The sequence below is a fragment of the Podarcis muralis genome, chromosome Z (assembly GCF_964188315.1).
Source record: "Podarcis muralis chromosome Z, rPodMur119.hap1.1, whole genome shotgun sequence".
Lineage (NCBI taxonomy): Eukaryota > Metazoa > Chordata > Lepidosauria > Squamata > Lacertidae > Podarcis > Podarcis muralis.
This window is the reverse complement of record NC_135673.1, coordinates 6,604,405-6,629,716: the sequence shown is the minus strand read 5'-3', so window position 1 is coordinate 6,629,716 and position 25,312 is coordinate 6,604,405.

The window sequence follows — 25,312 nt, the reverse complement described above, 5'->3', positions numbered from 1 at the left end:
TGGAATGCATTCTTCAACTCTGATAAATGCCTCTTGCTTCCCTGGATGGAAGATAAAGATGGCTGTGTTGTCTAAGAACTAGCCTACTGTACAAATGTTATATGGTCATTTGTTGCTTTGTCCAGTTTTGCCTTTGGCCTCACCCAGAACTGATTCACAACCCTTGAAAGGTCACCCAGAATTGAACGTGGCACTTTGGTTGAAAAATGGTTCCCACCCTTGGCCTAAGTCTCCCTAAATCTGTGGGGTCCTCATTTGCTATAGCTTTTGTTCATCCTGAAATTACTCAGCTTGCAAGACTTGCTTGGCCTGTGCTAATCATGACCTTGATACAGGACTAAGGACAGTGTCTGTCTCTAACAGCATAAAGGTGAAGGAGGTTAATTAACTGGGAGGGAGGGAAAAGAAGCTGCCATGTACTCATGCATAACACCCCTTCCCATATGCAGATGCTTGGAAGACTGACACACCTTTTACTTGGTTTAGCACACCCCGGAGTTCTCATCTTACTTGACAGCTATCTCCTTTCTCCCTCCTCTGTGCTGCTCTTTAGTCATTTCACTGGTGCTTTGCCTGCCTTCATTTCTGGCAAAGTGTCATGTGGAAAATAACGGTCTCAAAACACAGCTGATGTTTTATGAATAAGAAGAGGAATTTTTCCATGCTGTTCTGCACATAGAGTGTCAATGTCAATAATGCATAGGGAAGTATGGAACATGGTAGCCTTGTAACCTTCTTCCCCAAGGCAGAATTTGTATAGTTTGTGTAGACAGAACTGGGAAAGGTATGCAGGAACTTGCTTTACACTGAGTCAGACCATTGGTCGATCTAGCTCAATGTTATGTACATTGGCAGAAGCTCTCCAGGGTTTCAGGCAGGGGTCTCTCTGAGCACTATCTGGAGATGTTGGGGGGTTCTACCACTGAACTATAACTTTTCACACAGGCACTAGTTCATAGTTACAAAATCCTTAGAATGACCAATTAAACAGAAAAAGTTGGAGGGGAGAAGCCAAAGTTTGTTAATCCTTCAGCAGAGCCGATGGAGTAGCGCTACCCTCCTTCTTTCCCCCTAGTGAAATTTGATAGGATGACAATTGCTGAATAATAGTTGGGGGAGAGGGAAAGTGTGATGGTGAAGACTTCAACAGAGCAGAATGAGATGCTAATGTCTACAACCAAGATTGTCTACCAGGCTTGTGTGTTGAGCACTCTGCTTTATGGAGCAGCTGGCGCTGTGGTCTAAACCACTGAGCCTCTTGGGCTTGCTGATCAGAAGGTCAGCAGTTCGAATCTGCACAATGGGGTGAGCTCCCGTTGCTCTGTCTCAGCTTCTGCCAATCTAGCAGTTCAAAAGCATACCAGTGCAAGTACATAAATAGGTACCGCTGCGGTGGGAAGGTAAACAGTGTTTCTATGTGCTCTGGCACTCGCCATGGTGTCCTGTTGCTCCAAAAGTGGTTTAGTCCTGCTGGCCACATGACCCGGAAAGCTGTCTGTGGACAAACGCCAACTTCCTTGGCCTGAAAGCGAGATGAGAGCCACACCCTATTGTTGCGTTTGACTGGACTTAACCACCCAGGGGTCCCTTACCTTTACTTTTAATGGAAGTGTTGTGGAAAACTAACAACCATTAGGTACGATGTCTCAATGCCTTCCACATGTGCTGTATCAGGAGGATTTGGAGTATCACATGGCAGGACAGAGTTTCAAGGAAAGCTCACCTTCCCAGCATGTTCACACCTTTTCTCTCAGTGGCGTTTATGCTGGCTTGGTCATGTCCACAGAATGGAAGATGGCAGGATCCCTGAGGATGTGCTCTATGGGGAGCTGGCTTCAGGCACCAGGCCCATTGTCAGACCAGCTCTGTGTTACAGAGATGTCTGCAAACATGACATGAAGGCTAGCAACATTAACCCCACCGTGTGGGAATACCTTGCAGAAGACTGCAGTGCCTGGAGAAAGTCAGGACATATATCCACAGCAGTTACTAGAAAAGGTAGCTGAAGAAGTGTGCATGCACACGAAAGCTCATACCAAGAACTAACTTAGTTGGTCTTTAAGGTGCTACTGGAAGGATTTTTTGTTTGTTTTTAGTTTAGAAAAGGTAATCATTGGGAGGAGAACGGAGAGAAGAAGCGCCATGGTGCATTTGCAGCAGCACAACTGGACACCTTCATCTGTCCCAGCTTCAACAAAACATGTCTCTCCCGCATCAGCCTCTACAGCCACAGCAGACACTGCAACTTTCCAACAGTTTAACTTCACCCCCAAAGGTGCACCCCTCCATTGTCTCCTGAGGCAGATGGATGCCAACGACCTTCCTTCCTCTCCCTCTGTGGCAGCCTGCTGGAAGGGCTGTTGTTTCATGACACTTAAGGGAAAGTCTGATGGTGATGGCTTTTGGGGAGAGTAAATACAAGTTGCCCTGCTGCCCTTTTCTGCTTAAGAATGACTGCTTCTTGATAATGACAGGCTTTTTTGTTCTTAAGTTGCATGCATTTCCCCCTCCCCACCCCACAGCAATCAGTTGGCCTCTCTTAGCTGGGCCCTATTACTATTATTCATCAATCTTCTCTAATAACTAGCAAGTGCTACTTCAGAGCTACTCTGGTTTATTTATATGTTATGATAAAATGCAGCTGGGAAACACACACAAACATAGTTTATTCTTTTTAAAAAAGATCATCCACTTACCATCTCTGTTCATTAACCTGTGGAACTGCCACTCACACATATTGGGAGGAACTCTAAAATTATTTCATCCCGGGCATCAACTCTGTTTTGAGGAATGATGTCTTCACTGGCTGTTGTACGTGACTGTAGCCACAAATCTAGATACAGATACCGTGGTACCTCGGGTCACAGACGCTTCAGGTTACAGACGCTTCAGGTTACAGACTCTGCTAACCCAGAAATTGTACCTGGGGTTAAGAACTTTGCTTCAGGATGAGAACAGAAATCGCGTGGTGGCGGTGTGGCAACAGCGGGAGACTCCATTAGCTAAAGTGGTGCTTCAGGTTAAGAACAGTTTCAGGTTAAGAACGGACCTCCAGAACAAATTAAGTTCTTAACCCGAGGTACCACTGTTTACAGTTCCAGTTCCAGTTCCAGTATATGTTTACAGTTATGTAATAAAATTATCTCTTTGTCTTTATCTTTTTATAATCTTTATGTAAAGGCATGGCTCTTAGGTCAGTTTCTGCTTGGCAGTACTTCAGTTCACCATAAGTGAATTGCGAAGGGGTACTGCTTAAATAGCCCCAAGATGCAGTGTGATTACGATGAAGAAATGCATGCACAAACTTGTTCAGGACACATATGTGAGAATAGCATATGTTAATGTTTAAATAAGGCATCTGAAGCCAATGACAGGCTGGCTCATTTTCCCTGGAAATCCGGATCACAGCCAGGAAAACAGCTTTCAAAATGACATTCCCTCTGCAGGTTTCACACACACTTCTCTGGGTTTCAGCCCAAAAAGTCTTTGAGGTCTCAACCTCTTCAAAGCGGAAGGGAACTTGTCAATGGAGAAGAACTGTCAACTGTTTGTTTATTCTAATACAGCTCTCTTTGCAAAGGGGAAGGACAGGGTCTTCCCAGAATATATTAGCAGTGTACAGGAGCAATAGGCTCCTCTTTCACAAAGCTAACTCAGCATAATGGATTTCGTATAGACATAAAACCCTTAGACAGAAGGGGTTTTTTGTCCAAATTCTCCAAAAATAGGAATTCAGGGGCAACAAATAATGTAAGCAGGGAGAAACCTGCTCACCCCTAGAAGGAAGAAAGAAGGTCTACTCTCCATGTGCTCAGAGGCACTCTTATCTCTAGCCACCAGGTTCATGAAGAGAAAAATATTCTCAGCAATGGCATGCAGGGCATAATTTGGGCCAATGTCTCTGAAGCTGAGCCTGGAACCTCTTTGAACTAGAAAAACATGAAGCAGTATCCAAGAAGAAGACTGTCAAATGGCAACTAAACTGCCTTTCCTCCAACACAATAGAGATAGATGAATCTGTATAATCGTTTCCTGTCACTTACACACATGTTTGCTTGTAAATCTGTAACACCCCTTTTGACATTAATCTGCAACTGCTGGTTATTCATTTCATTTCATTTATGAATCGTATTGGGAGGATGGAGTGGCTGTTGTTTCTCCTTTCCAAGTTGCTTACATTCTGGGCTGACCAGATAAAGGTGAGGGTGGGCCAGAAGTGATGAGACAGGATGGCAGAAATGCTTGTAAACTCTCCAGGTGCTCCCAGCATCAGAATACAAGGCTGGACTTGGCAGCAGCAGAGAGAACCCTCAGGGGTATAGAAAGAAAGAGAAAGACAGAGAGAATCTGAAGGGTTTACAGACGACGCTATGGGTTTCAGAGCAAGTAAACTGAGCCAGAGTAACTAGGAGAGAAGGGAGCTCAATTAGATGGCTGGATTTTCGTACGGTAAGGAAGCATATCTAGGTTAGTACACCCAGCAGTGAGCCATTCAACATAATGGAAGAAGGGAACCACTAAGCTACAAAAAATAATAATCTATGGGGCTGTAGGTAGGGAGTGTGGGTCTATTGAAAATAGGCTAGTTTTGTTTGCATTCATCTGTCTGAAGAGGCAATAGATTGCACCTCCGAGGGCGAAGTCAAACTGTTCAAGAATCACAGCACCTGTAACTCACAACGGCTGCCTCCCTTGTTGTTTTTGCTGCATTTGCAGCACCAAGTGACATCTCTGTGGCACAAGCCTGGACAGTGTGTATGGAGGTCCTTGGCTGCCCAGACAACAAGCCCCCCCCCCCCCCAGCATCGCTGATGTGGTCCAAAGGAAAGGAAAGCAATAAATTTGGCACCAGCTTTGCTGCAGGAGTTGTCAGAAGGAGGCATATAAGATGCCATGCAACCGCTGTGCTCTGGATTTGTGTAGGGTTTACACCTTAGCCTTTTCTTCTCCTGAAGCTGTCCCACAAGGAAGCAAGTAAATCTGTCCTGAAATGTATCCTGAAATGAAAAGAATACCTAAGCCCGTAAGAAAAAGGACCCACCAGGTAGAAAGCGATAACCAGGGTCCTGGGAACCCTAAGGAGCACAATTTTGACAAATGAAGCTTCCCATGAAACTTCAGGAAATGATTAACAATAAAAACTAATATTAAAATCAATTTCAGATTCAATACAAATACAGAGAGAAGAACCGCTACTTAAAAGGCTTATTGGGAAAGGAGAGTCCAGCAGGAGACAGACACTAGAAATGGCGGGCACATGGTACAGCCATTGAGTTCGTGACATAGCCAAAAACCTACTTTGTCCACTTTTGGTCCCCACCCTGCACTTAGCTCTTGCCTGTGGCTTCTAGAAGCTGTCAGCATGCAACAGCAGTCACACCCCAGGAAACAGCTTCAACTGGTCGACTAAACCAGGTGAGGGTAGCCAATGGGTTTCAAACCTGTTGTGAGTTAGGGACCTCACTTGCATGCAGAAGAAGCGTGCATGCACACGAAAGCTTATACTCAGGACAAACTTAGTTGGTCTCTAAGGTGCTACTGGACAATTTTTTAATTTTAAAAATTTATTTCGACTGTGTCAGACCAACACGGCTACCTACCTGAATCTACAAATACCAATCAGAGTTTGACTGCATAAATCTCCCACAACAAGCAGGGCCAGGGAGGGATGTGGCCTGTGGTGTGTTGCCTTGGCAGAGTCCCAGGGTCCAGGCAAAGTCACTTGGGGGCTCCCCACCCTTGCTGTGAAGCCAAATGTCAGGGATGCTGTCGCTGAAGGCTACATTGCAGATTCTACCTTGAGCAGAGAGTTGGACTGGATGGCCTCTAAGCCCCTTTCCAGCTCTATGATTCTGTCATTATATATATTTGCCAGAGTTATAATGAGGAATCCAGAGCCTTGTGTCTATTTCTGAAGCAGCATCTTCTGGGGTCCTGATACTGTCATTCCCTAGCTCAAAATTAAGGGCTGCAATCTCATCTCTGGCGCACTGTGTACAAAGAAAGCCATTTTACAGGAGGCAAGCAGGGCGTAAGCCTCTCAGAGATGCTTTTACCAGATGACAAAAATCATTCTTTTCTTTCCCCTGTTAAATATTCATGGTGCTTTGATTTTTAGATACTGAGGTACATTTTGTTTCCAAATGTGCCAATCCGGTGTCTGCACCTCAGAATTAATTCCACCTCTTCCCACCCAACTGCAAAGGAAACATATAGAGGCAGGCACTACCCTCTTGAAAAATAGTTACTTTCCTCCCTGTTTTCAATGCTGCACTTAAATATCCATGTCTATATATTTAGGCCTTATACTGTATTTATGGCTTGCACTGAAGCTTTGTTGCATTACTATTACAATCTTTCTCTCCCCCCCCCCCCCCGGCTGGTCCATTGTTTTCCCTTAGCCTTGTACAAATAGCATGTCAGCATCACCACACATTCTAGGCTGTTGTTAATCCCATAAAACAAGGTGCTTTAACAAAGGTTCTCCTACGCTTCTGACGTTTTGAATATTTGTAATTTTGAGGAAATATTTGCATAGGCAGCTACGGAGAAGCTTCTGCACTGAATGACAGATCAGAGGCAGCTTGAAAACATTGGCACAGTCTGTGTTCAACATTTGTTTGTGAGGAGAACAACCACCAGAGGAGGCATAGCAGGCATTTATATAGAAGCACAACATGGAAAAGCAGAGAGCTAATTAAAGAGGAGCTCAGGGTCAGGACTTAATGTTAAAAACCACACAATCCTATATGTGACTACTCAGGTTTGGACATAGGAGCCAACTTGGGCCCCAGACTGTGGGTGCCCAGCAGCTCGCATGCGCAATGTGACATTACAATGTCAGGTCATGTCACAGCTGACCACCACCACTGTCCGGCACCGGGGCTTCCACCTCCACTGCTGGGCCTCTGTTAGGGGCCACTGTAGCCACAGACATGCCTCTGTGGTGGCGGCAGGGGTGGGGCAGCAGAGTGTGGGTGCCCACAGCCCCATGGAAATGGTGCTTTGTTGCCCCACCCCTGCTGCCACCATGGTGACAAGGCCAAGGCCTCTGCTGTGAGGCCTCCACCGAGGCCTGCTGTGGCCATAGACACCCCCAGATGCACGTCCGAGGTAGGCCTCAACAGGGGCCCCACAGTTGAAACGGAGGCCCTGGCCCAGTCACCACCACAGAGCTGGAGGTAAAGCAGGTGGTGGACAGAGGTTGGGTCCCCACAGTGAAAATTTTGTGGGTGACCAGGCCCCCAGCACCCCCTGGAGTTAGTGCCATTGGGTCTGGACCTTAATCCCAACTGATTTCAGCATAGTAAGCTGTTTTATACTGAGAAAGACCATTGGTACATCTAGCTCAGTATTTGTCTACTCCGACTGGAAGCAGCTCTGCAGAGTTTCAGCCAGGGGTATCTCCCCTGGGGTGTAAGGGATTTAAGAAGGCATCTTTTCCTGTCCCACCCTGTATTTGTCACACACAGCACTGGTCCCATTCCACTGAAGTTCACCTTCCACAAAACAATGCTATTTCTCTCACCGTCCACAGAGGCATACTTTTGTAAATTTTGCAATTAATTACTTAAATTACCATTGTTATGACATAATTCTACCCCATTCATTTCAATGCAAGGGAAACAATATGCAAATAGGGAGGGAAAAAACATAATTACATATCATTTGTGGATCCACTGGATCCTGAGTAGTCTCATTGCTGTAGTCATTGGCCCAACTATGGGTCTGATTGTCCTGTCCCCTGAGCCCCCAACCATGACATTTATGAGCAGAAGGGCAACAGATCCAGCAGTAGCCTTAAAGGTAAAGGTAAAGGTACCCCTGCCTGTACGGGCCAGTCTTGACAGACTCTAGGGTTGTGCGCCCATCTCACTCTATAGGCCGGGAGCCAGCGCTGTCCGCAGACACTTCCAGGTCACGTGGCCAGCGTGACAAAGCTGCTCTGGTGAACCGGCACCAGAGCAGCACACGGAAACGCTGTTTACCTTCCCGCTATAAAGCGGTACCTATTTAACTACTTGCACTTAAGGGTGCTTTCGAACTGCTAGGTGGGCAGGAGCTGGGACCGAATGATGGGAGCTCACCCCGCCGTGGGGATTCGAACCGTCAACCATGCGATCGGCAAGTCCTAGGCGTTGAGGTTTTACCCACAGTGCCACCCGCGTCCCTTACCATTCTCCAAAGTCCCACTGAGTGGGGTAGTAGTTTGGATTATTTTATTATTTTATTTATTTCTTTAAAAGCAAAAAGACATCATTTTTTAAAACGAACAGTTGCTAGTGACATGGTAGGCAGCCTCCACCCCTTTCCACACTCATAGGAAAATCCAGCCAAGGATGACCTAGGTTTTTCACAAAGTGCAGGCACCTGAGGAGCTAAAGGAAATGGAGTGACAATGTGTTGAATGAGAGCAACAGCATTCACAAAAACCACTGACCACCTCCAAGGCAATTTAAGCACAATAACAACAACCAACATCCCACCCTAGAGAATTTCACCTTTTCCTCTCTCTCCTTCAATAGTTTTCAAATGCAAATTCTTTTCACATTATTGATGGAGAATAGCTGGGTGTAGGGTGGGGGAGAGAACATGTTCTTAGTCCTTGGAGTCATACGCAGCATCCTTTAAATAATTTTACTGGAATCAGGAAACCAAAACATTGCTTTTTAAGCTTATGTGATAGGATTTGAGCAACGGTTTCTAAGCAATTACGGTACTTATCATATTTTTACCAGTTAGAATTCCAAGTGTGAATGCACTGGTTTTTATAGTAATTTTTCTCATGGTTGTAAAATCTTCAAAGTCAGCTCTGATATTCCTGTTATGTTTTCATATATTGTAAAGGCTATAGATATATAGATATTCCTCTGTTTCTCCCTCACTTGGCACAGATGGCTTCATTATGTAGACAAACAAAGCAAATAATCTATAAAAAGAGATTGTCTATAGCAATAGGTTGGTTTCTTCTAAATTTTGATCCTCTTGTTTCCGTAAACAAAATTGCTTACCACATTTGTTCAAACCTCCTCCATTTTGCAATGGAGGCTTCAGAGTGGTAGTATAAATTTCTGATAGCCTGGATTGTGATGCAGTTTACTCTGTTACCTGATTGTGGAATATAATGGTTAAAGATTAGTTGCCATTTGTTGTCTTCTTGTAATTCCCACTCTAGGTAGCAGTTGAAATGTACCACAAACAGCATATTTACAAATATTCCAACAGGAAAATTGTTTTTATTAAAGATGTTTGGGTTACAAAAATTGTCTCTGTTTTCATATCATACAGGCCTTTGTACAGATCAGTTATATTTGATGTGAGGCATTACTGTTGCATACAGTATAAGATTGAGGGAGAAGAGAGCAAGGGGAGAGAGGGAGGTAGTAAATTTTCATTCTCTTACACAGTGTATGTGCAAGGTTTTTGAGTCAGCATCAAATGGGTATGTTCTCTTTCTATTCATTTATTAGTTTTCCTTGGCAGTGAAAGAGGTTGTGGGGTCCAGGGTCTGGTTGGTTTCTTTCAGTTGACTGCAGTGAGTTTTGTTTGTGTGAGTGATGGGGAGGGGTTGTTGGGTCAAGTCAGCCTTATTGATTCATATGCTGTCGGTGTGTTCGTATTGTTGCCTTGTTGAGCCACACCAGGGTAAAGGCATCCTCTTTTATTGTTTCCCGTGCTAGTTCAGTTTGTTTGTTGGTTAGCTTTCCTAGTAGGGCTGTTTCCCATACAGTTTGGCACCAGTGGTCCATGTTCACTCCTGGCACAGTGTCTAGCTATGATGTTCCTGGCTGCTGAGAGTAGGTGGCTTATGACATCTTTGTAGTGTGAGTGAATCATAGAATCATAGAATCATAGAGTTGGAAGAGACCACAAGGGCCATCGAGTCCAACCCCCTGCCAAGCAGGAAACACCATCAGAGCACTCCTGACATCTGGTTGTCAAGCCTCTGCTTAAAGACCTCCAAAGACGGAGACTCTGCCCCACTCCTTGGCAGCAAATTCCACTGTCGAACAGCTCTTACTGTCAGGAAGTTCTTCCTAATGTTTAGGTGGAATCTTCTTTCTTGTAGTTTGGATCCATTGCTCCGTGTCCGCTTCTCTGGAGCAGCAGAAAACAACCTTTCTCCCTCCTCTATGTGACATCCTTTTATATATTTGAACATGGCTATCATATCACCCCTTAACCTCCTCTTCTTCAGGCTAAACATGCCCAGCTCCCTTAGTGTGTTTTAGTCTTGGAAAATTTTCAATAAGGCCAGTTCTTGGGTGGCTTCTAAGACCTGTTTAGTTACTTTGCATATTTCTTGTAGGAATGATGTCCCAAAGAGTTGGATTTTGGGACAGTCCCATCACATGTGGAAGTATGTGCCTGTAGAGGTGCAACCTCTCCTGCATTTTGGCAAGGTTCCTGGATGTATCATTGCCAGTTTCCATGGTGTTAGGTACCATTAGAGATAGGTTTCAAGGTGAGTTCTCTTCTTTTGGCTGAGATGGGTTTAAAGGGTGGTTTTGACCACAGTTTAGTCCATTGGTTTATTTTGTAACCTACCCCATGCTCCCATTGTCTTTTTGATTGAGATGAAGGGGTTTGTGGGATTTGTGGGATCTGAAATAGAATTTTGTATATTGGGATACTATCCCCTTGCCATGTCCCATTGCTGTCAGGAGAAGGTTTTCGAAGGTGGTCAAGGGCCTACTGGCTGCTGCTTTTACACTTTTACTGCTGGGGTGTTTAAGAAGGTGTGTAATTGGTGGTGTGTTAGCCAGGGTGCTTGGGTGTCCCCTAGTTTGCCTTGTATTTCTTGTGTCGGTATGGGTTTGTTATATTTGTAGAAATCTGCTAGGTGGTGTAAGCCTTTGGCTTGCCAACTTTTTATTTGGAAGTTTTGGGCTACGTGATGGAATAGTGGATGATGGGCCGGGGGGGGGGTTAATGGGGATGCAGTTGGGGACAGTTTTCTTACTTTTTCCTTCTATGCTTTAAGCATGGGCTGTGTGGAGCTGTTTAGTGTTGTGGGAATTTTCCTTAGTTTGTTTTGAGGGAATGGGTATGCTGTGGCAGGGATGTTCCTTTTTAACCAGGCCTTTGGTTGATTTGATTGACATCCTATGCCCTTTTAAAATGTGGGGTTTTTTTGTTGGGGTGTGTGTGTGTTGCTGTTACTTTTATTTGAATTATGTATTTTGTGGTTTTATATTTTCATTTTATTCTGTGAACTGCTCTGAGACTTGCGGGTATAGGGTGGTATATAAATCAAAAATTAAATCAATCAATCAATCAATCAATCAATCAATAAAATTTAGTTTTTTTCTGCCTTTTATGGAGGGTGAAATGAATTTGTTCCATTTCTTCAAGTCTTTGTTAATTTCTTGCCAAAGGAGGTTGTAGTTGTGGAAGTATAGTTTGTTGAGGTTTCTGGTTATTTGTGCCCCTAAGTATCTGAATTTAGTGCAGCAAAGTTTTATCTTCGTGATGTTGGGAAATACTTTTTGAATATTGGGGGGGGGGGGGATGTTGTTGAAACACATAGTCTCAGATTTCACAAAGATTCACCTCTAGGTCCGACACCATTGTGAATGTATTGAGTTATTTGGTTAGGGCAGTGGTTTTCAACCAGTTTCCTGTGGCACCCTGGGGTGCCTTGAATGATGATCAGGGGTACCACAGGCAACACTGGCCCCTGTCCTTTTTTCCTTCCCCCCCTTCTCTGATTCCCTCTCATGTCTCTGCCTCCCAAAGGCTTGTGCAGCTGTTTATTGCAGCAGCCCTGGCTTTGCAGGCGAATGGTGCCTCTGGGAGGCACCTCTCTTTGGGGTGGGGGCGGTGCAGCTCAGAGACCAGGGGCAGCAGCAGCAGCTGCCTGGAGGACTCCCAAGTAGATGGGAGAGGAGAGGAGACTGAGGCAACAATCTACAAGGGAGGGTGTTCAAAAAAGAATGAGAGGCTGCCAGTTCTGCAAGCAAGGGGGACATACCGTATTTTTTGCTCTATAAGACTCACTTTTTCCTTCCTAAAAAGTAAGAGGAAATGGAGCGAATGCAGGCTGTGCAGCTATCCCAGAAGCCAGAACAGCAAGAGAGATTGCTGCTTTCACTGTGCAGCGATCCCTCTTGCTGTTCTGGCTTCTGAGATTCAGAATATTTTTTTTCTTGTTTTCCTCCTCCAAAAACTAGGTGCGTCTTGTGGTCTGGTGCGTCTTATAGAGCGAAAAATACGGTAACTGGGCTCCTGAGCCCCACAGGGGTGCTACAGAAAGAATGTACTTGGTTAAGGGAGCCATGGACTCAAAAATTTTGAAAACCTCTGAGTTAGAGTGATTGCTGTCTTTATGGAGTCTGGTGTTGTGACCATCTGGTCATCCGTGAGGAGCCCTAGTTTATAGGTTTTGTCTTTGACTGATAGTTAAACTTTTTTTGCTTTGTTTTTCTGCCCAAGCAGATATTGTTGGACTCATCTCCTATCAGCCCCAGCCATAATGGCAAATTTCAGCTTCCCTTTGATTCAAGAAATCTGCCACTGATGGGTGACTATCCAGCCTCTTCAGAACTTCTCAAAGTATAGTATGTCCCAGTGAAGACTACCTCATTTCTTCTTCTTTGGTGATCACTCATAGCCAAGTAAGAGTGTCTCCCATAAACAAGGTTTTAACAATGAGTCCGTAAGTGACTGTGGAGGCCAATTCTGGACCCACACGTCCTTCCACAGTGGGGACATTGGTTCCCGGGCGGGAGTTGATTGATCACACACTACCTCATACTGTGAGGGAGTTCATCTTATATTTTCATCAAAATTCCCCCCCCCCAGCTTGAAGCCATTGTTTTGGGCCCTGTATCTTGGTGCCACAGGCAGCATATTTTCTTCATCAGCTGTGGTACAGCCTTTCAATATTTGAATATGGCTGATGTATTACCTCCCATGGGTTTCGTCTCCAGGTTAAACATAACCAACATTTTCCGTCTTTTAGCTTACCCTCCAGACACCTCTTTGTCACCCATTTCTGGACACATTCCAGTTTGTCAATATCCTTCTCAAACCATGGTGCCCAGAGGTCTGATCAAGGCGAAATAGTGCAGCACCATTATAAGGTAAAGTACTTAGGAGGGTCATAATGAGGACATCAGTTTTATTAGAAGCATATGAGTCATGCTAGAAATGAGGAGAATAATTTAAGGAAGCTCTGGAAGTCTTGGGTTTGCTAATCAAAAAATAATGATTTTTTGACAGTGAGAATCTACGTCTGAAGGTTCTTCATATACTGTCAGGCTTCCCCCCCCCCCGACACCCCCCCCTCAATGTTCTGTTCCCTACATGTTCATATCCTCCCTTTCTTCTTGTTCCTTTTCATACCTGAGTAGAATTTAATGGAGTTGCATTAAAAAATGTTTCCATTCCACGAGATGTAATCCATCAACACAGGCTTCTTATACATTGTGCTGAAATGAATCCATTCCAGCTGAAGAAGCAGATAAATCAATTTAAGTGGAAGATTTCTTGACAGTTTAATTCAAATTAAGTCCACTTTGTTCAATTAGTGGGAGGATGGAGCTTGTGGGCAGGGGGAACGAAAATAGGTGGCAAAGGAGGGGGGGGAACGGAGCTTAAAAGAATGACTCAGGAGAACTAGAACCCCAGTGCTTCTGTGGGCCCAACCCATTTGCAGAAAATGAGCTATTTAAAATACGGACATAATAACCAGCTACTAATGCATATTCTTGTGGTGAAAGGCAAATTGCTTTCATTCTAGTGACTTTCTTTTTTAAATAGGAATTGTGTAGTGGTTTTGGCGTGGGCTTCTACATGGGTGGCAACAATGCTTTAAATGTGCAGCATTTGGAACATGGAAAACAGTGAGAAAAGAAAGAAAGAAAGAAAGAAAGAAAGAAAGAAAGAAAGAAAGAAAGAAAGAAAGTCTTTTCTGGAGGCAAACTTTATTCCTGATGTGGAGTTCATGCCCTGACCAGTCCCAATCACTCTGAAAATCTCTGGAGAAACCCAGGGGAAAGCAAGCCTCTGAGGGCTGAGAAGAGATTCTAAGCATTGCCCCACCGACAAGGTCAGCGATACTGACCTGGGTCCCCCACTGTGGGTGCTAAGCATGCACGCACCACGCTGCGACATGATGACATTGCAGCCACATGATTGCATGACATCACATCACTGTGATATGATGCCAGCATAGCATGGCACATGCATGCATCCTGCAGTGGCGCCTGGACCATACCCTGAACCTCTGCCACGGGGCCTCTGTCTACCACACAGCCTCTCTTCATGGCTGCAGTGCCAATAGAGGCCTCACGACAGAGGCACAGGCCCCAGACCAGTCACCACCGGGGCGGCTGAGCATCAGAGGTAAGAAAAAGGTTGGGAGCCAGTGTGGTGTAGTGGTTAAGAGCGGTAGTCTCGTAATCTGGGGAACCAGGTTCGCATCTCCGCTTCTCCACCTGCAGCTGCTGGGTGACCTTGGGCCAGTCACACTTCTTTGAAGTCTCTCAGCCCCACTTACCTCACAGAGTGTTTGTTGTGGGGGAGGAAGGGGGAGGAGATTGTTAGCCGCTTTGAGACTAGTGAAAGGTGGGATATCAAATCCAAACTCTTCTTCTTCTTCTAATGCACAGCGGTGGTGCATGGTTGTGGGGGGGGGGAGGTTGGGTGGTAGTGGCAGTAGTGGTGGGGGGCAGAGGCCAGGCACTTACAACAAAATAATTGTGGGTGCTTGGGCCCCCAGGGCTACCTGGCAGTGGCGCCAGTGGAAAAGGTACAAGTAATTGCTTTGCATTCATTATATGCAAACACACACTTGCAGCCCAGCTTGCCTGAAAAGACCATATAGGTTTTGCAAGCATTCCTGTCTAATACTGTATAATACTAACTTGAAAACAATCCCCATTTCCTATTGCAAAGTAAGGGAGGAGTAGCTACAACATGGCTCCCTGGACTAGGTTTGCAAGGAGTCCTCTGCAAAGAAGACCCCTTACTTTTGTAAAAGGATAGGTATTAATTAAGCAGGCTTTGCAATTTGGTTCCTCTGCCCTATGCAATCGCTGCTTCCTGCCATGGGCCAGGAGTCAGCTTCACCTGCTGAGCAGCAGCCTGAAGGAATAGAATGTGAAGTGACTCCACCTGCTGCTGATCAGCCTTCTTGCTCCTGAGGAGAACCAGCTGGCTCCAGCTTTCTTAAGCAGGGTTTCCAGCCTCAGTCAGTTGCTGAAAACTACATTCATCATTCCTAGCCAGACCCTGCTGCTTCTTGAGACCTGGGACCCTTGGCTTTCTTGACCTCTGGAACATCTGACTACATTAACTGAGATATTCCTGACTTTAGGACTGAATTGAACCTTGTGTATGGACTCTACATCCAGGCAAGTACCCCCCCTGAGGCTTGGCTGGATGGCTGTCTTCTCCCTCCACTGAACTCTGCCGTGGCTGGCAGCCCAGGACTATGACACTCCCTCCCTTTTGCAAAGGAGTGGGGTAAGCAGTGGTGAGTGAGGTTGTCCAGGGTCCTGAAAACACTGCATTTGTCTGTGCTTGCTTGTGGAATTGCATCTTGTGCCTTCTGCATCTGGAACCTGTAATGTAGATGGGACTCTGCCCTGCCAGTTCCTATTCAATTCACCTGCCTAGGAGTGCTTATTGCATTATTTACCTCCTGTGGGAACTTCTTCCTTAGGATGCAATAGGGTAGGAACTATCTGCCCCACTCTCATTTGGTTTCATAGTAGAGCTGTTCATCATGCTTCCTGTCCACACACTGCAATACTTCCTGCTCTTACTGTAAAGAAAAGGTGGGGAACTGGATGTCAATGTGGGCAAATATGCAATCTGCAAAGTGACTTTCAAAATGTTTCCACCACACCCAACAATCAGTTGATTGTCCAGTCTTGCAGAGGCCATTGCAAAATGTTTCACAAGACCCAACAATCAGCTGATTAGCTAATCTGAGCCACATCTGTACTTGGCTTTACCTAAGCTGAGCCAGGTCTTTACCTGCCCCACATTTGATATATATATTTATTAAATTTGTATACTGCCCTTCATCTGAAGATCTCAGCGTGGTTCACAGCATAAAAATACAAGATATAAACATAAAATGATAAAAACAAACAAAAACAAACCAATTATTCCCCACCCCCACAAACACATTTAAAATGATAAAGGATGTTAATCAGCCACATATGACATCAGGTACAGAGCAGGAAGATGCAGCTTGGCTGAAATGTCCTTGAGCCAAGTTGGGAGGTTAATTGGGCATGTGAGATGAAATTCCCACCCCTGCTCTAGAATCATATGGATACAGAAGGGCAGCTGGCAGCTGGGCAAACAGGTCCTGCTACTTATTGCTATTTTTTATCTTCCTACTTTTCAGCTTACAAACAGTGGAGAAATGAGAGGCGGCATCATGTCTGAGCTTCATAGCAAGTAGTTGTAGCTCTGCTGCTATAAGGTACACTCCACACTGTATACAGTTGTAGCATTGCAGTGCCTACTAAGTGGCTGATCCAGCCTCAGACGTAAGCCTTTTACTTTCCCTTTGCTTAACATCTCCCTTCCTCAAGGTGCATTTGCCAGCTGTGGTGCCCCCCCTTCCAACTTGTCTTGTTGCATTACAAATCATCAACCACCATCAAGAGGTCAAGAGCCATCATTTTTTCATCCTCCCCCCACCTCAACAAGAAGCATGAGACATCTGAGATTTGGCTCTGTTTCCAAACGGTCACAGCCTGTCCCCTGCAGGGAGTCACTACTCCTCTTCCAAATGGATTTATGACCCTATAAACGGTGAATCATTGTGTGTAATAAAGAGCAGAACAGATCTGAGTGCTATCCAATTTAATAATTACTGGAGTAACTTAATCATTTTCAGATATGTTGCCCCTGTGCCGGCAGACCTTGAAAACCTGCCTGTGAGTGTTCGTTTGATCATGATATAATAGTGCTACAAGGCTGCTGAGCCTCTTCCCAGCCAAACAGAATATTTCTTTTCACTCCCATCCAGAATTAATGAGGTGCTCAACAAGAGTGCTCATGATGGCTGGCCAACCAAAAAGTGGGGGTATTTTATTTGAAAAACTTGTGTGTGTCTTTAGTTCACTCTACTTACAAAATGATCATGTTTGGACATTATGTTTGGGCCTAACACCAAATTGTGAAGAGATAGTTTCTGCTGGGTTCTGATTCCAGAGAAGCAAACTTGCAATTAAGTTCACATCCATGGTCTATGAATGGGGTCAAGATAAATCAGTGATGGATTTCAGGAGGTAGGTTTAAATATGCATGATCAGATGCAACAAAGTGTTGGGCTCAATTATGGCCAGGAAGGAGGAGCTTCCAAAAACATCGTCAGGCAAAGTGTCAATCAAGCTTTGGAAAACGGGGAAACATGACCTTGGGAATAGGCAGCTCTGCTCTTGGTATTGAGGACCTCAACGAGAAAGAATTCACAGCTGAATGGGAAACAATACCTACAGAGCTGGAAGAGACTAAACAACAAGAAAAAGAAGAAGTAACCCTGGGAAGTAAAAACCAAAAGTTGACATCTGCGGAATATAAGCAAGGAAACGCTGGGAACATATCTACTACAAGTCTGCGAAAGATACAGAAGAAGAAGAAGGGGGCCCCGGGACAAAATGGAATACAGAAACCTAAAATAAAGAAATATGCTTGGGGCCTCCGTTGGGACTTTGATCTTGAAGAGATAGACTTTGTGGAAATTCTTCAGCAGTTACCTTTGAACCCTCTTGTGGGAAGAGGAAACACTTTGATGGTGAAAGAACTTTTCCCAGACTTGATGATTGACATAAAGGACTACCAACGGGACAGGCGGAGAGGGACTGAGAGGGATTTGAAAGCCTCGGACGTGAGGAACCCAGGCTGAGAAACTCGATCTTGGACTTTTATTGGGAAGGGACAAAAACCGGGGATGGGAGGGAGGGAAGAAGAGACTCTTAAAAACTCTTAAGACTTTTAGGTTTGGTTAATATGACTCTTAATTAAGATAAAATGAAAATCGATGGAAGAGAACTTAAGTCCAACTTAGGAAAATAAATTTTTATTACAAAATAAGGTGATGAATAACATTGTTAAGAGGAGAAAACCAACTTGCTGATATAATCTTGAAACTGGGATGCACGAGGGGAGGTGGGGGGAAGTCAGGGAACAAGTTTATGAAACGGGGATTGGTTGATTTTATACATGTTTTTGTCTTTGTCTTTTTCTTTTTTCTTTTTTTTTATTTTTTTTCCCTTTGAGTATGTTTTGTCTTTATAAAACCAGAAAACCAAATAAAAATTTTATTTAAAAAAAAAAAAAAAAAGGAAAACGGGGAAACAAGGAGGCAGGTAACACTATGGAGAACTCCTTTTGGATAAGGCCAAAGGTCCATATAGACCAGCACTCTGCTGTCACTATGGCAAGTCAGATGGCTCCAGAAAGCACACAGGCAGGGCATGACGGCAACAGTCCACTGTTACTGTTACTCCTAAACACATAATAAGAGCCCTGCTAAATCAGAACAAAGGCCCATCTAATTCAGCATCCTGTTCTCATAGTGGTCACCCTGAAGGTTGTGGGAAGTTTGTAAGCTGAATGTCGGTGCAGCAGCAACTCTGCTCTCCTCTGATTTCTAGCAACTGGTTTCCAGAGGCATACAGTCCCCAACAGTGGAAGTAGAACACAGCCATTATGGCTCATAGCTTATCCCCCAAGCTGGGCTTGCAGCCTGACTAAATTAATTTGTTCCAATGATCTAATTGGGGTTTTGTTTTCCTTTAGGCCATTGGCTCCTCCCCATGCAGTGAATGAGGCCCTCACTTTTAAAGTAGCCCAGCTTGTTTCATGTGTTTTTTATTACAGTGACACAAAGGCAACCGCAGCATCACTGTAGCTTCATAACTGGAAATCTTGAAGTGTAAGGATCTGCTAACATGGGCTGAAGAGGGGCTGGCCTTGTGGTCTTTTCGGATAATGGCACTCTGAGAAGGTGGTGGCATCAGAATCCATTTCCAAAGGCAAATCCTCTCCCTAGTTTGAGAGCTGATCAGTGTCCAGGTCCTTTTTCCTTAAGAAGGGCAAGTTTGAGCCCTGGGCCATGACACATAATAGTTTGCTGTTGGCAGGTTGTAAGCCTGCTCCAGACTGAGAGCAGTGCCCCACTTCTGCTTCTGTATCAACCACTGGTGGGAGGGCAGATTTGATATGGGATGGTATTGTGCACCACTTTCTCAGCAAGCATCTTCAGATCTTGAACTCCACCCACTCAGTTAAGAGGACAGATCATTAAGAGGGCTTCCTTTTCCAGTTATGCCTTGCTTGAGCAATATGGTCTTCCTGAGCTCTGGTGTGTTTCTGTATTTTTGGTTTCTCCTCCAGTGCTGACTTGCCCTTTGGTCCTGACTTCTGACTTTATCCATATCTCAGCCTCTTGGTTTATTCTCCAGTTCTTTCTTGATCTTTAATCCCAAGTAGTGTATAATTCCACATAACTCACTGGCAGAGCATTTTCTTTGCATGCAGAAGGTCCCAGGTTCAGTCTCCAGATAGGGTCAATGAAAGCTTCTATCCACAATTCTGGAGAGTCACCTGTGTAGGCAATGCTGAGCTAGATGGAGCAATGGTCTGATTCAGCAGAAGACAGCTTTCTAAGTTCCTTGTCCCCAACTCCTGCCTCACTTCAAATTGCTGCCCTGACAGCCTGGATGTTCTACAACATATTTACCCCACAGTCTCCCTAGTCATTAGTTGGCAATCACCACATGAAGGAAGTTTTGATGTTTGTCAACAAAGTTACACTTTCTTCGTGGTGTAACTTGACTGGTTTGCATGAGAGAAATTGAGATATCTTCTTATATGGTTTGAATGTCAGTGATTAAAAATATATATATTGGAAAGTACCTTAAGTTTCTGCATTGTTTTCAAGGGCACCCCCACAAAATCCAGTCTGGAAGTTAGCAGAGCATGGAGTACAATGGCCAAATCACTTCTGTCCAAAAGGGGTTGTAGCTGGTGCACCAGTCAAAGGTGAAAAAAACACTCCTAGCCACCAAGCAACCTGAGTCTCCAGTGTTGAATCCAGGAGCACCCCAGATCTGTGAACCTGCTCATCCAGGGAAGTGCAAATCCATTCAGGGCAGGCTGCTTCCCCTCCTCTAGGATAGAGAACCTGGGACACATAGCACCTCTATCTTTTGAGGATTCAGCTTCAGTTTATTTATCAGTTTAATGCCTCTAAGCACTGGTCTAATGCCTCAACTACCTCTCCTGATTCAGATGGAACAGACGGATAGAGCTGGGTGTCAGCTGCATATTGGCAACTCATCTACATCTACAGCCCACATCTTTGTGGACAGCTAATCAGAGTGACTCATCTATAGGTTATTCACTAAGGTCTTATCATGTCAATTATCTGATAATTCTTGAAGAACACAAGATATCAATAGGGCATTACTGCATCAAAGCCATCACCTGCTATTTGTTTAGGCTGTCCACTTTCAGTCCTGGAGTCATTCTTCATCTTCTAGTTGATTCAATTGTTAGTGGTGTTCCATCAAGCCACCTTTCACTGTGTGTCAAGTTCCCTGTTGGCCATGCTCCACATCCAGTGTCTCTTGGGACTCAGCTTTCATGAAGGAACCAGCTTTCACACTTATAAAGCCTCTTTTTTGTCGCACACATCTATAATTCAAATTCATTTTCTTCCTGGGGAAAATGTTACTGTTTCATCATCCACTAGAGTTTTCAGGGGATAAATCTCAAAAGGAGACATTTCCTTTTTAAAAAATTGTTCCCTATATTTATCTCCCTTGGTCTTTGGAGGGCCAACCCATTATGAATGGCTCTGCTGTTGTTATCGATGTATGGATCTTTGTGCGGAGAGGATGAATGGGGCGATAGTCATATCTGGCATGTGCTGAGAACACAACCACCAGGGAGGTTGTTTTATTTCCATGTATTAAATCTTTGATCTTTTTCGTCACCATAAATCTTTATAAAAATAAATTTAGAAGGAGAAGAAAGATGGTCTGCTACTTGGGTACCATTTGTCTAACAAAGCTTCACTAGGCTTTTTAAACATTTTCATTATGCAGATATTGAATGTGGTCCAACTAAACAATTGACTGCTGTGTGTATTTTATGTAAGCCAAATTTTAGCACTAGAGAAACAGCACCATGAGCTACTGAGTTGAACAACAGAGGCCACATCTACTTCTTCAAAGGCTCCTTGCAATGCAGATCCTTGCAATGCGGATTCATTGAGTTCTTCCAGACTGAGCATTCATCCTGATTTGCTTGCACAAAGCTTATTTGGAGGTTAGACTATGCTTGCTTTTCATTTAGCATTCATTCTGATTTCTTTGCAAAGAGGTTATATAGCAATGAACATTCACCCTGATTTGCTTGTGGGGTGCATCCTTCTGTCATTCATTCATTCATTCATTCATTCTAGACTGTAGCTGATGCCTGCCCCCACCTGATGGACCTGCGGCCTCTACTGGATCTCCAGACCAGGACCTGCCTGCAGCAGTGCAAGTAGGGCAGGAACCAGAATCCTGGGCAAGCAGAAAGCATTGGAAACACCTGCTGCTCCAGCTAAGTGTGCACCAGTTACTGGGGCAGCTCTATAAAACTTGCCTGCCTTGGGAGCAGGGCTGCCCCCAGTGGAGATGACACTAAGGAGGTTTTCCCTCTGGGGGTGGCACTTCGGGGGTGGAATGAGGGTTTGATGGGGATGGTGTTTTAACTTGGGGGGAGTGTTGTTTATTGGGGGAGTGGAGTTTTAAATTAAGTGTTTTAGTTGTATTTGTAGTTTTTTGTTTTGTTTTATAAGGCTGATCAATACTCTGCTGCTGGAAGGAGGAGGAGGAGGAGGAGGAGGAGGAGGAGAAGAAGAAGAAGAAGAAGAAGAAGAAGAAGAAGAAGAAGAAGAAGAAGAAGAAGAAGAAGAAGAAGAAGAAGAAGAAGAAGACTTTTCAGTGCATTTTCCTGTCACTTTCCTAACTGCAAAACTAAGTGTTGCTGTTGTTGGATTAATTGTGCTAGGGTGACGGTGTGCTTTCAAAAACTTTAATTGTAGATACTGAAATTCCCAGAATGTGACTGAATCCTTCCCACAAAATAGTGTCAGTCTGGACACAGACATATGTTGCAATGTGCTGCCGGGGAGAAGTGCAGCCGGCTTTTATGCCCTGGAAAAGACCACCCCTTTACTTGGCCATGATAGGCCAAATCAGATTCAATTTTCATGGGCAATCTGGTTCTCCCAGGCATCTGCCAGAGGAGCTGATGTTATCCAGCTACTGCACATGAAAACTAGCTTGCCCCTGACTTCTGGCAGCTGTCACCTCTCCCAGTTTAAAGGTGGTATGTGGTCCTACATCTCTCACTATAAAGCACGGGCACCCCATTAAATTGATTGGCAATAAATGAAGGTCATATAAAAGAAGTAAGAAATGTTTATGAAATGAAAAAAATCCATTTTTTTAAAAAGGCCTATATAGGACATAATGATCCATGATGAGAAGGGCTTTCATTTTTAAGTGATCTCTGTTCTAAGAATAATGAGAATATATACCTTCTAAACAAGTGGGGTTTTTTTGTTTTTACCTTGGGTATCCATATTTTCTTCGACTGGAATTGCCACCTTCCTAACAGTTGGCTAAACTGGCCAGTGGATGCTTCAAGTTGTAGCCCAGAAATATTTGGGTACCCAAAGTTGAAGAAAACTATTCTGGGGCATTCTGTTTTTGAGAATATACCAAAAGCATGAGAGCAGGAAAGTTAAATCTTTCTGTGACGGGTGTGTGTGTGTGTGTGTGTGTGTGTGTGTGTGTGGAGTGATGCCTTTGGAAGAATTTGTCACCCTGTCAAAAGTTCAGTATGCCTCTTCAAGAGATGGGGAGAAGAATGTTTAAAATGAGCAATATAGCTTTCTACTGGATAGAGGGAGGGGGGAACCCCTCATGGTATGACATTCCATGAGAAAAATTAATGTGAAACATTAAAAATGCTACTTAGAAAAAGGGAATCCATTTTTTACCCACAATGAGACAATTTTGGCTGGCGTCGTGGTGTTGATTAATGCATGATGAAGATATTTAACGTCACCTCATGCCTGCCTTTTCCCTAGGGGCATGCATTAATCAAGTGTGCTGGGTTCTTTGTCATGTCCCTTCTGCTTAAATAATACCCATAACTGAACATGAGTAATATAGTCACCCGGGTGTAAATGGGTATATTGTATTCCTGCAAGCAACAAGAAACTTGGTGGAGTTGGAGGGAATCTTGAGGGCCTGAGATGCATTGCATATGTTACAACCTAATACAGGGCATCCAGTTTTGTTGCAATGGTTGGGCTGGTGGTGGTTATGAATATGAAGAGTCCTGCTGGATCAGGCCAAAGGCCCATCTAATCAAGCATACTGGCCTTACAGTAACCCACCAGACACCTGTGTAAAGCCCACAAGCATGACCTGAGTGCAGCAGCACTCTATCCACTTGTGAATTTTATTTATAATATAATTATTTGTTATTATTTATTAAATTTGTATACCACCCATCAGAAGATCACAGGGCGGTTGATAACATAAAAATCCAAAATGAGAACACAAAATACATAACAAAAAATCCAAACGCAAACCAATAACCCCTCTCTCACAAACACATTTAAAAGGCAATATATTGTTTAATTAGCCAAAGGCCTGAGAGAAAGGAACATTTTTGTTTAATGATTAAAAATATGAAATGAAGACACCAGGTGAGCCTCCCTGAGGAGAGCATTCGATAAATCCGGAGCCACCACAGAAAAGGCCCATTCTTATGTTGCCACTCTCTGACCCTCTCATGGAGGAGGCACGGGGTCCAGGTTGATCCACATGGGGAGATGTGGTCTTTGAAGTATTGCAGTCCTGAGCTGTTTAGGGCTGTCCAGCACTTTGACTTTGGCCCAGAAACTTAACTAATTGGCAGCCAGTGTAGTCAGGTCAGCATTGGTGTTACTTGCTCAAATCATCTTGCCCCAGTGAACAACTTGGCTGCTGAATTCTGCACCAGCTGAATTTTCTGAACCCTCTTCAGAGGCAGCCCCATATATAAAACATTGAAATAATCTAACCTAAAGGTTACCAGAGAACAGACAACAGATAGGGGTGCAGCTGGGCCACCAGCTGAAGTTGATGGAAGGCACCCCACTTCACTGAAGCCACCTGAGCCTCTAGTGGCAGCAAAGGATTCAGAGGTACTCCAAAGCTATGTACCCACTCCTTCAGAGGGAGTTTAACCTTAACAAGAGCAGCCAACCTCCCCTCCATCCAGTCTAGGGAACCACTCACTAACAGTGCTTCAGTCTTAACTGGATTGAGCTTCAGGTTGTTGGCTGTCTTCCAGTCCATTACAATGGTCCAGCACATCCCTGAAGATGTAAAGGAGAATTAGAGCTGTGTGTCATCACCATATTACTGACAATGTACTCCAAAGCTCTGGATGACCCAACTAACTGGTTTCATTTAGATGTTAAATAAATAGGGGATAAAACTGAACCCTGAGGAACTCCTCATTGAAGGCTCCATGGTGCTGAAGAGCACTTCTCAAGCATCTCCCTCTGGGAATGACTCTCCAAGTAGGACTGGAACCTCCGCAAAGCAATGCCCCCCACACCCAACTTGGACAGTCACCCCAGAAGGATACCATGATTGATCTTATCAAAAGATGCTGAGAGGTCTGGGAGAATTAACAGGGACACATTTCCCCTGTCTCTCTCCCAAGCAGCGATGGAGCATATGTCCACACTGCCCAGGGCGGGTGCACTCCCAAGGGGGGTGGGGCACGGAGGATGCCCTCCCAGGCACAGGATAGCCACTTGGGTACACGGAGCAGCACACGCGTCCTGCAGCCAGAGGCGGAGTGAGCTGCCCACGAGGATGGAGCAAGCTGTGCATGGTGGACATTTGGTGCGCCACCTGCCCACGACTCCTAAGCCTCCCAACAAGCCCCCCCCAAGCTGTCAAAACAAAGGAGGAAGGGGGGAATGCTGCCAGCAAAGCGGCACAGCTCCCACCTTACCCCGATGGCTCAGGGTAGGCTTGGGAGTCACGGGCAGGTGGTGCGCCAAATGTCACCCCCCTCATTGAGAGCACCCAGGGCAATTCGCCCCTACCACACACATCTTTTTCCGCCCCTGCTCCCGACAGAGGTCACCATGCAGGGCAACTAAAGCAGTTTCTGTGCCAAAACCAGGCCTAAACTCCAATCAGACTGGATGTAGGAAATCAGTTTCCTTCAAAAGTCCCTGGATCTGAGACCCACTCAATAACATTGCCCA